This window comes from Mixophyes fleayi, chromosome 2 (genome assembly GCF_038048845.1).
Source record: "Mixophyes fleayi isolate aMixFle1 chromosome 2, aMixFle1.hap1, whole genome shotgun sequence".
NCBI lineage: Eukaryota > Metazoa > Chordata > Amphibia > Anura > Limnodynastidae > Mixophyes > Mixophyes fleayi.
In genome coordinates, this window is record NC_134403.1 from 183,595,122 (window position 1) to 183,607,791 (window position 12,670).

A 12,670-nucleotide genomic window follows, 5' to 3' on the forward strand; every position below is an offset into this window, starting at 1 on the left:
CAACTGGGTAGAATTGCTCCCTTGGGCTGAATTCGCCCATAACAACATGTACCATGAGTCATCATCCAAAACTCCATTCTTTGTGGTCTACGGTCACCATCCGTCTTTTCCGGAATTTCCTGCCCTCCCGCCCACCCAAGTTCCTGCTGTGGAGACTGCTTGTCAAACCTTCAAAAATATCTGGTCTCAGGTCAAAACCTGTTTAAAGAAGACATCTAATAAATATAAGTCTTTCGCAGATAAGAAGAGGCGGGCTATTCCACCACTAAAAATTGGAGATCGTGTCTGGTTATCTACCAAAAATATTCGTTTGAAGGTTCCATCTATGAAATTCGCCCCTCGTTTTATTGGTCCATATAGGATCATTCAAGTTATCAATCCAGTATGTGTTAAACTTCTTCTTCCTAAGAATCTTCGGATTTCCAATGCCTTCCATGTGTCCTTGCTCAAACCTCTCATCATCAACCGTTTCTCGACTCCTCCCTCAGCACCGCAGCCAGTTCAAGTTCATCAGGAGGAGGATTTCGAGATTACTGAGGTATTGGATGCAAAAATTTCGCGAGGAGTCCTCCGTTTCCTCGTTCATTGGAAGGGCTTTGGTCCTGAAGAGCGTTCATGGATCAAAGCTGAAGATCTTAATGCTCCTGCCCTTCTGAAGAAGTTTTATTCCAAAAATCCGGACAAGCCCGGTTCCAGGCGTTCTGTGCCCACCTTTAAAAGGGGGGGTACTGTCACTCACCGGACTGTGAGTGCTTCTTCCCGGACATTTAGGAACCGTGGCCGTCCTCCATCCTGAGTGACTGCGCATGCGCAGCCCTTTCTAAACCTTCAGTGTATGTTCCTTTAACTTAATTGGCAGATCAGGCAACCTCCCTATATTAAGCACCTGTGGTCAACACCACGTTGCCTGATCTTGGAGTCTCATTCCCCATGAGTCTCTGAAGGTGTTCCTGTGTTTCCTCGTTTATTCAGCCCAGCTGATTCCTGTGGTTTCCAAACCACTTCTACCTCTGTGGTTTCCAAACCACTTCTACTACTGTGGTTCCCATACCACTTCTACCATCTACTGTATCATCGTGACTGTGAGCTGATTCCTATCCGCTGCCTCCGTGCACTACAGTCTTCTAACCACTTCAACTCTACCATGTATTATTGGGACTGTTAGCTGATGCCTATCCGCTGCCTCCGTGCACTACAGTCTTTCATTCACTTCCACTCACCTGTTCATGATTGTGACTGCCAGCTGATTCCTATCCGCTGCCTCCGTGCACTACAGTCTTCAACCTGCAACTCGTCTGTGTTTCATCATCGTGACTGCTAGCTGATTCCTATCCGCTGCCTCCGTGCACTACAGTCTTCAACCAGCAACTCGTCTGTGTTTCATCATCGTGACTGCTAGCTGATTCCTATCCGCTGCCTCCGTGCACTACAGTCTTCAACCTGCAACCCGTCTGTGTTTCATCGTGACTGTTTGGCTGATTCCTATCCGCTGCCTCTGTGCGCTTCAGTCTTCAGTCCTTGTCAACGCTCCCGAGTTTCCTTGAGTCTGCCTCCACTATTGCTACCCGCTATTCTCCGTGATCAACAGTGCCTGTTCAACTCTGCTCTCCCGTGTCCCATCGTTACTGCACCTGCTGGTTGCTATTGGCTACCTCCGTGTTCCCGCAGAGACCCGCTGCTGCTACTCCTCAGCACTACTCATCCATCTACTGCTGATCCGCTCTCCACGCTTTCCTGTGTTCCCTGCTGGTCTACCTACCCGTGCGCTGCACCTACTAGACCACCGCTTCACCCATCCAGGGACTTCGCATCCTGCCGGCCTCCTGCCGTTCAGGTATCTCTGCACTCCTGTCTGACTGCCTCCTGAACCACGGTATGCATACTTCTCATTGACTGTGCTGTGTATTGCATACCTTGCTGGACTGTGTTGGTTCTCCTCTGGAGTGTGCTATCCGCTGAGTCTATTGCCATCATTGACTGTGTTATCTTATGCTGGACTACTTCAAGAGACTTTCTATATTGGCAGTATTGTTCAGTCATCTATACATTTATATTGTGCATATCACTGTGGTTCAAAGTCAAGGTGCCCGTGTATATCTTGTGTTGCAGTCTCTCCCCGTGCACCTCCTCACATATATATTCAGTGGTACAACTTGCTGAAGGCAGACCACTGATCCCCGTTTCCAGTTTCACCTGCTCCAGTATCCTCTCACATAGCAGTGGTACAACTTGCTAACGCAGACCACTGACTCCCCGGATACCTCCACTTGGATTCCATTCCTTCACTCTGACAGCGGTACAACTTGCTATCCGCAGACCGCTGACTCTCATCACCTCCTCGTTTCTGTTGGACATTCCTCCTCACTATAGCAGTGGTACAACTTGCTACCGCAGACCACTGACTACCTTCACGTGTCCTTTGTCCATACAGTTCCTCGTGTATTACTACCTCCATATTGCCAGTGCTGCTAGTCATAGACTTTCCTGAGCATCTCATCATCTGCTATTTCCTGTTCCGTGATCACCCTGCTACCAGAGTACCATATTACCACCTATACTGCTCTGGTAAGCCTATCACCTGGTGATCCCTGGGTAAAGACTCCTAGTGCCCGTGACAGGATGTCACTAAGATTTTTTTTGATCCACAAAGCTTCAAAAGGCTGGACCAGACTCACCCTAGAGGTAGCGGATAGGAGGCAGCCTATTGATGGGGATCTTTTGGCTAGACAGATGGAGGTTGTTGGCGATATTGCGGTCAGGTCGGTAAAGGGCGTTGGATCACATTACTGTGTAGAGACGATGATATAGTTTGCCCAAATAGCTTGGCTGAGAGTTATTTGGGCAGGGGATCAGTCCTTTGCTGTAATTGATTAAAACATTGGACTTTGCTGACTACAGCACTGATCCTTTAGGATCAGTGCCATTACAGTTGTGGCCAAGGAAGGTTGTTTCGTTCAAACCATCATGGCCTTGGTTACATGGAAGTCTTATATGGTGCTATAAAAAGTACATAAGGCTGCATAACACGTGTTAATGCTAGCTTACTTCCGTGCCAGGGCTGAACCATGACATGTGTTGCTTGCCTACTTTTTGAGAGGGCGTGGAGGGATTGGCCTCATTTGTCTTCTAAATGGGGGGCCACAGATTGGCTTGAGGTTCATTTATATGATTTTACCTTCATATGGGTCATCCCATGTGTCCTTTTCCCTGGTTAGGCCTGCTGTGTTTAGCTATTCATATAATGCGCCTGGTTCTTTCTCATGTCTGACTTAACCTCCATTTTTTGGGTTCTTTGCGGTACTCTATGACAATGTGGCTGGTGTGTCATTCCTTTGTGTATTGGGCCAGTAAGAGCGGTCCAGCTCGCAGCTTAAGCATTTTCCCTGAGGCTAGAGAGGTTTGCTAGTTGGGTTTTCCAAGGCTTCGTTTGGCATCCTTATTGGGTATTCTCTCACTGAATGAAGCTAAGTTTGGGCGCCCCGAGGTACTGGTAGTTCATTTGGGCGGCAATGACCTGGGTAAAGTGAAGGGTTTGGACCTCATTGAGTACATTAAGTCTGAATTAAAGGTGATTCTGTCTCGCTGACCTGGGATCAGTTTGGTAAGGGTAGAGTCGGACTCCACTGCCTAGGAGTGTCTGTATACATTGGGTTGCCAAAATTCTGGCTTTTGGAGTGACTGATAGGCGATTGGTCCTGCTTTTGAGTTGCCCTCACATTAATTTATTTTCAATAAAATTTGTGACCTTTCATTCTCCAAACAAGTGTCATGTGTCTTTATTTATTAGGTAAGATAACTCTTGATAAGTGTACTTAGGTAAAAGTTAGTGTCAATCGCTAGGTGACTTGTCACTTCCCTATGTGCTTTTTTGCAATGTATTTATATTACCAGAAAAATGATGGCTGGTAATATAAGGACATGGTTAAGCACAGAGAAAACTAGAGAGAAAAAGCAATGTATTTAGTAGAAGATGCAAGTTGGCATGTACTGCACATTGTCTAAAGGATGGTACAAATCTTATGTTTATACATTAATCACAAAGAGTGAATTTCTTATCTGTATTGTTTTATATTTCAAATAAGTACCAAGAAAAAAAACAGATCCTGTTTGACTTTAGGGCATTTTTGTAAAAAGTTGTCAACCCTGCTTGACACTCCACTTTACTCCACAAAAAAATAGCTATCTCACATAGTAGGATATTATGTTGGATAAAATTCAAGAGTTGTGAACTCGCTGTGGGGGGGACTTGGGGATATGTTTGTCTTCTGCTCAGAGACAGAGATGGCCTTTGAAGGTCAAATTAGATCCACAGTGAAATTATTTTCCCCACTTGGGGAAAGAGTACAATTTTGTGTTGCCACATCAATCCACTAATCCAGATTCTGGTCAAAAGTGCCCATAATTTCTTTAGGCATGTAGGGATTGACTAGACCACAGTGGTCCCATACTAATTTATGGGCAACAACCTTTGGATTTGGGCACATAGAAACTTATTTAGAGTTGGCAATTAAAAATAAACATGTAAATGCTTCCGCATGGATATGTTTAGCGCACATCAAGTGTATTCTTATGCAACATATCCTTGAGACACCATTCATTATCTTCAACCACAGTAGCCTCAGCTATCACCAGGCAGAGAGGCTTGTTGATAACATTATAACAGGGAAATCCGCAGAATGGTGTCACCCCTCTCATAATGTCACATAGCCCCTGTCAGCCCCGTGCTGGAGCTTGAGAACTAAAAGTGGCAGCAAACTCATGACTGCCAGAGCATGCTTATACTTCCTCACACTCTGATCAATCAGAGCAAAGTCTCTCTTATTGGATATTAGTAATAGGCCTCGCAGCCTTTCACTTGTGTTGCGGCTCCTCAAGGAGCAGTGTTTATATGTCTATAGAATTTATTGTTTTTTGCTTATGGATTACAAAGCTAGAAGAAAGGATGTGATTCTCTCTGGGCCTTTAGGTGAATAATAAATTGGTTAAATAGAATTTTGGGGGTGTCTGAGCTATATAATGAGTGCCATATTTTTAGCAATTGAAGCACTTTTTCCTCTAGACACTATAACTTTCACATTTTCATAAATTGTAGAATTAAATAGTTTGTAAATACATTTTTTTTGTCGCTCAGTATATTTTTATAATGTCTGAAAAAACAAGTATAACACCAGTCCAATTCCTGCTCCTGTATCAATCACTTTCTTTCTCATCTATGTTGCTGTGTCCTTGGTTACATAAAATAGCACATAATGTAGTTTCCTTTCACCTGATTTCTGGTCAAAAGAGGATTAATCACTGTCTGCAATGACACAATCCAGCATGTTATACCTTATAACTCAGAAGCATTATTAAACTAGTAGCTGAAAAAGACGACTATTATATCTAAGCTGCTACCTACAGTACCCCGGCTTTCTAAAGATATACATGCAGCTCTCTTTTCTCCAAGGCATACATAAAATGTGCTAGGCAACGTCCTGCTCTTTCCCTTCGCAGCGGGCTCCGCAACAGGCCACAACTTCTGGCTCTCAGCTGGCCAGCAGGGTAGGAAGCTAGGCAACGGGACATAACTTTCAAAAACCTGTCATGGTCTGGCTCCTTTACTGGTTATAGCAGTGTGCTGGATTTTCTCTGTGTTTGTTCCTTTCAGGATAACCCAACCCTTTAAAGCACCTGCTATGAACCTATAAATTGATTGAGCAACTTCCACTTCTGTATTGTTTGTTTGAGAGGCATGTTGGTATCAGTAGCTGATGGGGAGTGCTGGTGCTGTATTGTCATTTGGAGGCTTTTGGTGTACCTCTTTTTTAAGTTAGCTCTCAATTTAAAAAGACATCTATGTATGGCCCAATATAGGGACTCTCACTGTTTAGAGTTAGGACCACCCTATTAGCAGAAACGCCATGGAGTGGCAGGTGGCTTTCCATGCATTTTTATGTACAAGTAAAAATGGCAGCTCCTTTGCTGATAATAGCAGTGTGCTGGGGGGTTTTCTCTGTATTTGTTCCTTTCCGGATAACCCCATCATTTCAAACACCTGCTATGAACCTATAAATTGATTGAGCAACTTCCACTTCTATATGGTCTGGTGACATCACTGATCACAGGAAATTGCCTTGTATAATCCTATAAAAAGCAGACTTTGCCACTGATCCAGTGCCAGAGTATTGGATCTCTTCTGGGTCTGTTTCAGGTTCCTCTTTGTATCTGCACCATTGATCTCTTATTTGGCCTTCATGTCGCAGACTAACTTGTTCCTGGTTATTCTTCAGCTTAGCGGTTCTGGTTCCATTGAATTCTTGGTTTGACTTTGGCTACCCTGACTATTCTCTGCTCCTTGATTCCGATCCCTTTCAGACTCCTGGCTTGAACTCGGCTTCCTTGACCATTCTTCTGTTTCATGTTTCTGACTTTGATTCGATCACCTGGTACTGACCCGGCTAGTCCACTACAATCTGTTTGTGACACCAGCTACCTTGCTAATGACTGGCTCTCAGGGCTGCGACTTGCATGTCCCACGCAGTTAAGACCGAACCTCCTTGCAGGGGTGTGTTAGACTCTGCACCTGCTCAGTAGCATATTGAATTGAATTGAATATTTTAATATCGAGATTTAATTCTTATATGTTGAACTAGTATTCCACATATATACAGTGTGCATATGTGTGTGTGTGTATATATGTGTGTGTGTGTATATATATATATATATATATATATATATATATATACATATATTGTCAAAGTTGAATAATTGGATGAAATAAACTACTGTATATTGATTGATATTGTTATGACGCAATCGCACGATAAATAACGCACACATACACTTACACATTCACTTGTAAATAGTTCACCTTAAAATAGTTCCAACACAGTTGTTTTTAATCAAATGTAATAGAGTTTACAGTTAAATATAATAATGTTAAAAGCACTTTAAAAGTATCTAAGGCTCAGGATTTAGCAAATGTATCATGTTTAGTGTCATTTTGATCTGCACATTACTATCTCTCATCCTATAATTTGTACATTGTACTTGTTTATTGAACTGCCAAACAAATTGCTTTTGCTAAATAAATTGCTTGTGCTTCGGAAACACAATACAATCGCTTGGGCAATGCTTATTTGAAAACGATATAATTACTTTAATTATATATATATATATATATATATATATATAGTTATTGTGTGTGTGTGTGTGTGTGTGTGGGTTGGCAAACCGGAACAAAAGTGGTAAGCAGCCAAATTCGATAGGTCGCCATTAGCAGGATTGGACAATGGCCACAAGCAAAGTTGGATGCAGTAATCAGTCGGCTGTATTCCCAGGCTGACATTCGAAGGCTTCTCATCATATATTTATCAGGATCAGTGTTTTTTTGGGTCAATAAATGCTGTGATTTGCGGACTGTTGAGTCTAAAATAGCCTAATTCTCCTTCAAAATCACAGTGTGTATGTTTATCTATTTTTGTTTTAACAAAATATACAAATGCCCCTTCAGTTTGCACACTTAAATCATCTTGAAAAGGTACAGTTAGCAGTATGTGCCTGGGACCATTTTGCAGTGAGACAGTTAAGTTGATATTATCATTATCAACTTTGCAAAGGACATCTACATACAGAATTGACAAAGTGACTTGTTGAAATTGCAAAATGTTTAATCCTTTCCCTTTATCTTCATAATCATTTATGTCAGTTATTCCTTCAATAGCCAGATTAGTTTATGCCCTCTTTAATTACTGTAGTAAATCTCATTCTCCCTAGAGAATATACAAGATTAACAAAATGAATAATAACAGTCTAAAATGTTGAATTTCATTGTGAACAGCAGTTATCATTACACAGAAATAAAAATAATCTCCTGATCAAGAAACTTATTGGCTCAATGGATATATTTATTAAACATATCGGGTCATTAAGAAAATACTGGCTGTTTTTTCATCTAGCACACAAATACTTGATAGCTTTATTTTTACACTGAAATTTAGAGTTGATCTAGGACATACCCTATTCCAACTATAAATCTGTCCCCACATTTTTAAATTTACTTCCCCCTCCAATGCAACATGGTTTTGCCCAGGTGCAGTTACTCATTTTTTATGCTTTGCTCTCTTTAACAACCCATAGTGTATACATAAAAAAATCATACAGTGAAAGGCAGAAGCTGCATTAAATATATATGAAAATTGTAGTTTTCAATACGTACAGAATTACATTTTCCAGCAGTACAATAAATACTATGCTATTTTTATACCTCATTACAAGAAACACCACATACTCCAAAATGATCCCATTCACATTGCCTTACTTCTTACAAGAAATTCTGATATGCCTATTTCACCATCCAAGGATAAACAACTATGTGATTGCATTAAACAATGTCTTAACCTATATTTTTCCTAATAAATAATCAATTTACTGTTTCAGACAGTGGGTAGGGCTACAAAGGCAAAATGAAGATGTAATGAGGAGACGTGTGTACACTAGGAGAAAAATTCTTGAGACCTGATGCAAAGAGTAAGTTAGCGTACACACATACCTCTCAACTTTGCAGCTCCTAGAATCGGGACATACTGTAAAAGCGTGCGTTGCCACATCATGAGTAGGGCATGGCACTTCTAAAGAATAAGACCACAACTTCACCTACTCTCCTTCAAACGACCATTCACTTCCACTGGTGCGTGCAGCACTCTTTCACCGCTGCTCTGCTATGTAATAGGACATAACTTTACATTTTCCAAACCACGGGACAAAGGTGCCCATGATAGGGATGGCAGGACATATCTCTCAAATTGGGACTATCACACCTAAATCAAGACAGTTGAGATGTATGTGCATAATGTGTTGCTTTTCGTATACTTATTTAATCCTAATGATACAGATCAAAAATTATGAAGCACAAACATTATGTACAGTATACTATAATAAACACTTCTGATATAATTATGTACTAATATCTTTCTTGGATATCACTTTAAAACCTTTCTGTCGTTCTATCTAAGTCATAGTCAATGTTCATGGTTGATGTTTGTCTGGAATAATGAAAAGTTTGTATGCATAGCCCATTGTCACGTAAAAACCCACCTGGGCATGCATGACATATGGGTGTAAATGTTAATCAGGCCAAATCCACCTGGTCTGTCTAGAAATGACTAACATCACCCCAAAATCTATCTTGCTTTCATTATTAAATACCAAGTATTGCCACCACTAACATTTAGTTCAAGAGCTATTACTCTTAAAAAGTCTTCAGTTTCTGAAAATGCAATCACAGGCTATTTTGATCAGAGATATTGTAAACCAAACAATTATCTAAATGTAGCCTCACACATGGTTTCTTTACAAAACAAGAATTGAATGTTAATGAATGGGTTTTAATATGACAAAGTCACAATGTTTACTGTATAAAAAACAGTGATAACAAAGTAAATGCATGTTTCTTTACAATAAAACAGAAACGAAACACAGGAAAACTACTCTAACTATTGCAAGTATTCTGTCATTTGGGTAAAGGCTAGAATGTGAACAAATGACCCCCCCATCATAAATTACTAGTTCTAAAGTCATTCCATTACTTAAACTTGTTTCTGAAAGAGATGTGCTGTAATGCTAATCTGTTTTAAAAACAATTTATTGCCCTAGTAATGGGTTCCAAAGGAAAACACCAGAGATATGACAATTCCTCTAAAATGATATGATTTTGCGCACATATACATATGAAACATGATTACGTTATATTGAAACCTTATCCATTCATATAGGTTCCTTATGTTGCCACTGTATGTTTTTAACATATGTTTTGCCCACTTCCAGTAATTATATTATGGATTCAGAGGTCTCCTCAAACATGGATTATGGAAAGTTGCCTTGACACACTAGGTTTTGAATGAGGATTATACGATGAACTTGGAGTGACCTAGAAATTGAGTTTTCAAGACAAAGGGATTTTAGTTAATCTTCTATGGTCCCTTGGACTCTTAAGTAGGCAATAAAATGTTTGATTGCTCTTCTGTGACAGCGAAGCACATCTGAGTAGATAATCAAGAGGGAAAAATGAGGCATGTTGGTTTACTTCATCAAATACATTAACACCTTAAGAGGTTTGCAGTGTTGATGTTCATCTGTTATCATTATAGTTATGTTTCAGTATTTTCAGACATGTGATGTCATGTTTATGACCTTCTGTTGTGTTCTTTTTCTACTATGTACCCCATCCTTCTCTTCCTCAATTTAACGCTTCTCCTTTCCTCTTTTTTTTTTGTACCCTTATTTGAAAATTGCAAAACTTAATAAAAACTTTTTCAGAAAAATACATTAAATCCATGTTTGCTTATAGACAGTGTAACCATTTTCTTTAAACTGGTTTTATCTAAAATTAGTTCATATTTTAGGATAGATAATTGCCACATTCATATAGCATTTTCATAATTAGACTATAATGAAGGGAAGATCTTCAGTGAACTCCGTACAAAGATCAACCAATCTCATTAAACTTATCCTTCTATCTGATGTGAATTCTTTGAATATCCTCTATTCAACATCATCATCCTTTATTTGTAAGGTGCCCCAAACAACTCTGCAATGCCAGTCAGGATTACAAATAATATAAAAAAACAAATCGCAAAAAAAAGCAGTATGAGATTGATAAAGGAGGTACAGGTTAGAAAGGGCCCTTCTCAAGAGAGCTTACAGTCTAGAGGGAGACAGTGAAGCCAAGGCAATGCACATTGTATTGTAGCTGGAAGAACATGCAGAGAGAATAGTTTCATATAGGGTAGGATATGATATAGTAAAGAGGTGGGTTTTGAGGGAACACTTGAAAGATTGAAGGTTGAAGAAGTGTCTTGTCATTTGGAGTAGGAAGTTCCATAAGTGGGGAGTAGCATGAGATAAATCTTAGAGGCAGGAGTGAGAGGTGGTTATCAGAGATGATGTGAGGGGCAGGTCAGAGGCAGATCAAAGAGGGCAGAGAAGGAAGTTGATGGTAAAGAGTCAACGGGGGTTGGTGAACTTGCTGGATATTAGGTATCTGAAGTAGGTTTGTATGGCGAGAGAGAAGTCAGTAAAGTAAGTAGATAGGATAAATTTATAGTGGATAAAGATATCTCGTGTGTTATATGAGCACATTTATACTATATTTTTATTTTATAGTTGGCAACTCTGGGGTTTGGATAGTCACAGACGATGAGTGGTAGCTGAAGTTGCCATGTCAAATATTGCGGTGAGTGTAGTGTAGAAATAGACTACAGTATTAGGGCTGGGCTGAATATAAATGAAATAGAGGAGAGGTCCAAGTGAGACTGAGAAGATGATAATTTTAAGGCCATTTGGTTTTCTTGTGTGTACACAGATTTAGGGCAGGAAGCAAGGTGAGGTAAAAGAAAAGGAGGTTGGGGTCAGAGAGTCGAAAGGTCAAATAGGATTTGTTGCAGAGATCAGAGAACATAAGGTCCAGGGAATGCCCATGACAGTAAGTGGGAGATGATGTCCATTGGCAGAGATCACAGGAGTACAGAAGTGTGAGGAGTTTAGAGCCAGCAGTGGCAGTCAATGAGGTTTTTACATGCCCTAGAACAAGAGTGGGTAATTGGAAAATAAGTGAGAAAGCCAAGTATCTAAGTTGTCAAAGGAATTTGGAAACAGGGGCTAGGGGCATAATAGATGACAGTTATTCAGAGTTTGGTATGAACTTCTAAGGAGGAGAAGGAAAGGCATGGTTCTGGGTGTGTGACAAGGAAGGTACAATGAGTGGACAGTATAAAGCCTATTGTAGAACTACTATTGCTGGCATGCCAATGGCTGCCGAGCCTGCTGGAGCCTATAGGTACACATAATTAACTACAAGTAAATAAACTCACATAGACTGTAGCAAAAAATCCTTTTTTAGAAATAGACTCCCCATAACTTTCATTTCCATCTTTATTCCACTACTAATTCCATAGGCATCCTCTCTTTTCTGTCCTGAAATAATCCCAAATAATCCAAGGGTTAAAAAAAATAAAAAGCCGTTATAGTTCAATGCACAACATGTTTCCAGCTGAGCCGTAATGGAATAAAAGAAAAATGGACCTGTCTGCAAGTAATCTAAATCTCTACAGGTAGCAAGTGCAGTGTATGTTAAAAATGAAAATTCCACATTATTTTACTACAAGAAAAAACAAACCAGAATTTTGGCCCTAAATTTTGGAGTTACCTCTAAATGTAAAGCAGACCTTAAATGTGTATTAAAATCTCAATGGGTAAAGTGCTGTTATTTACTTTCCCCAACTATTCTTTGCTGCAGCAAAGAATAAACCAGTAAATGAATTACATCTTAGTCTCTGGGAAGATAAGTAGTTTGTTTATCTAAAGAAACCAGAAAATCCTGTGGTGAAAACAACATAAATTGAGTCTTATTCTCAATATGAGGTCGTTACAGGTTAATTTTTCAGCAAAGGCTGAGAAAACAATAGTGGCTTCTGCGTTCTGCGGCTGCAACAATAACTCTTGTAGACATATGAGAAAGTATCTGCAATTAGCCTACATGATTTTTATATAAACAACAATATTCATTAAAATGCCACACATATTTTCTATTTCAGTCACTATATTTCCTTAAACTAGCCAATTTGCAGCTAGCAAGGAACTTGTCCATTGTCATAGTAGCTATCAGCAGGATAAATTCTGCTTCAGCAGAATT

General features: G+C 39.9%; 1 protein-coding gene across 3 annotated transcripts in view; it reads left to right on the forward strand.

The window, feature by feature from the left end:
* Positions 1-12,670, forward strand: part of DOC2B (double C2 domain beta) — a 595,594-nt gene that overhangs the window by 199,674 nt on the left and 383,250 nt on the right. The gene's annotated exons all lie outside the window — the stretch shown is intronic.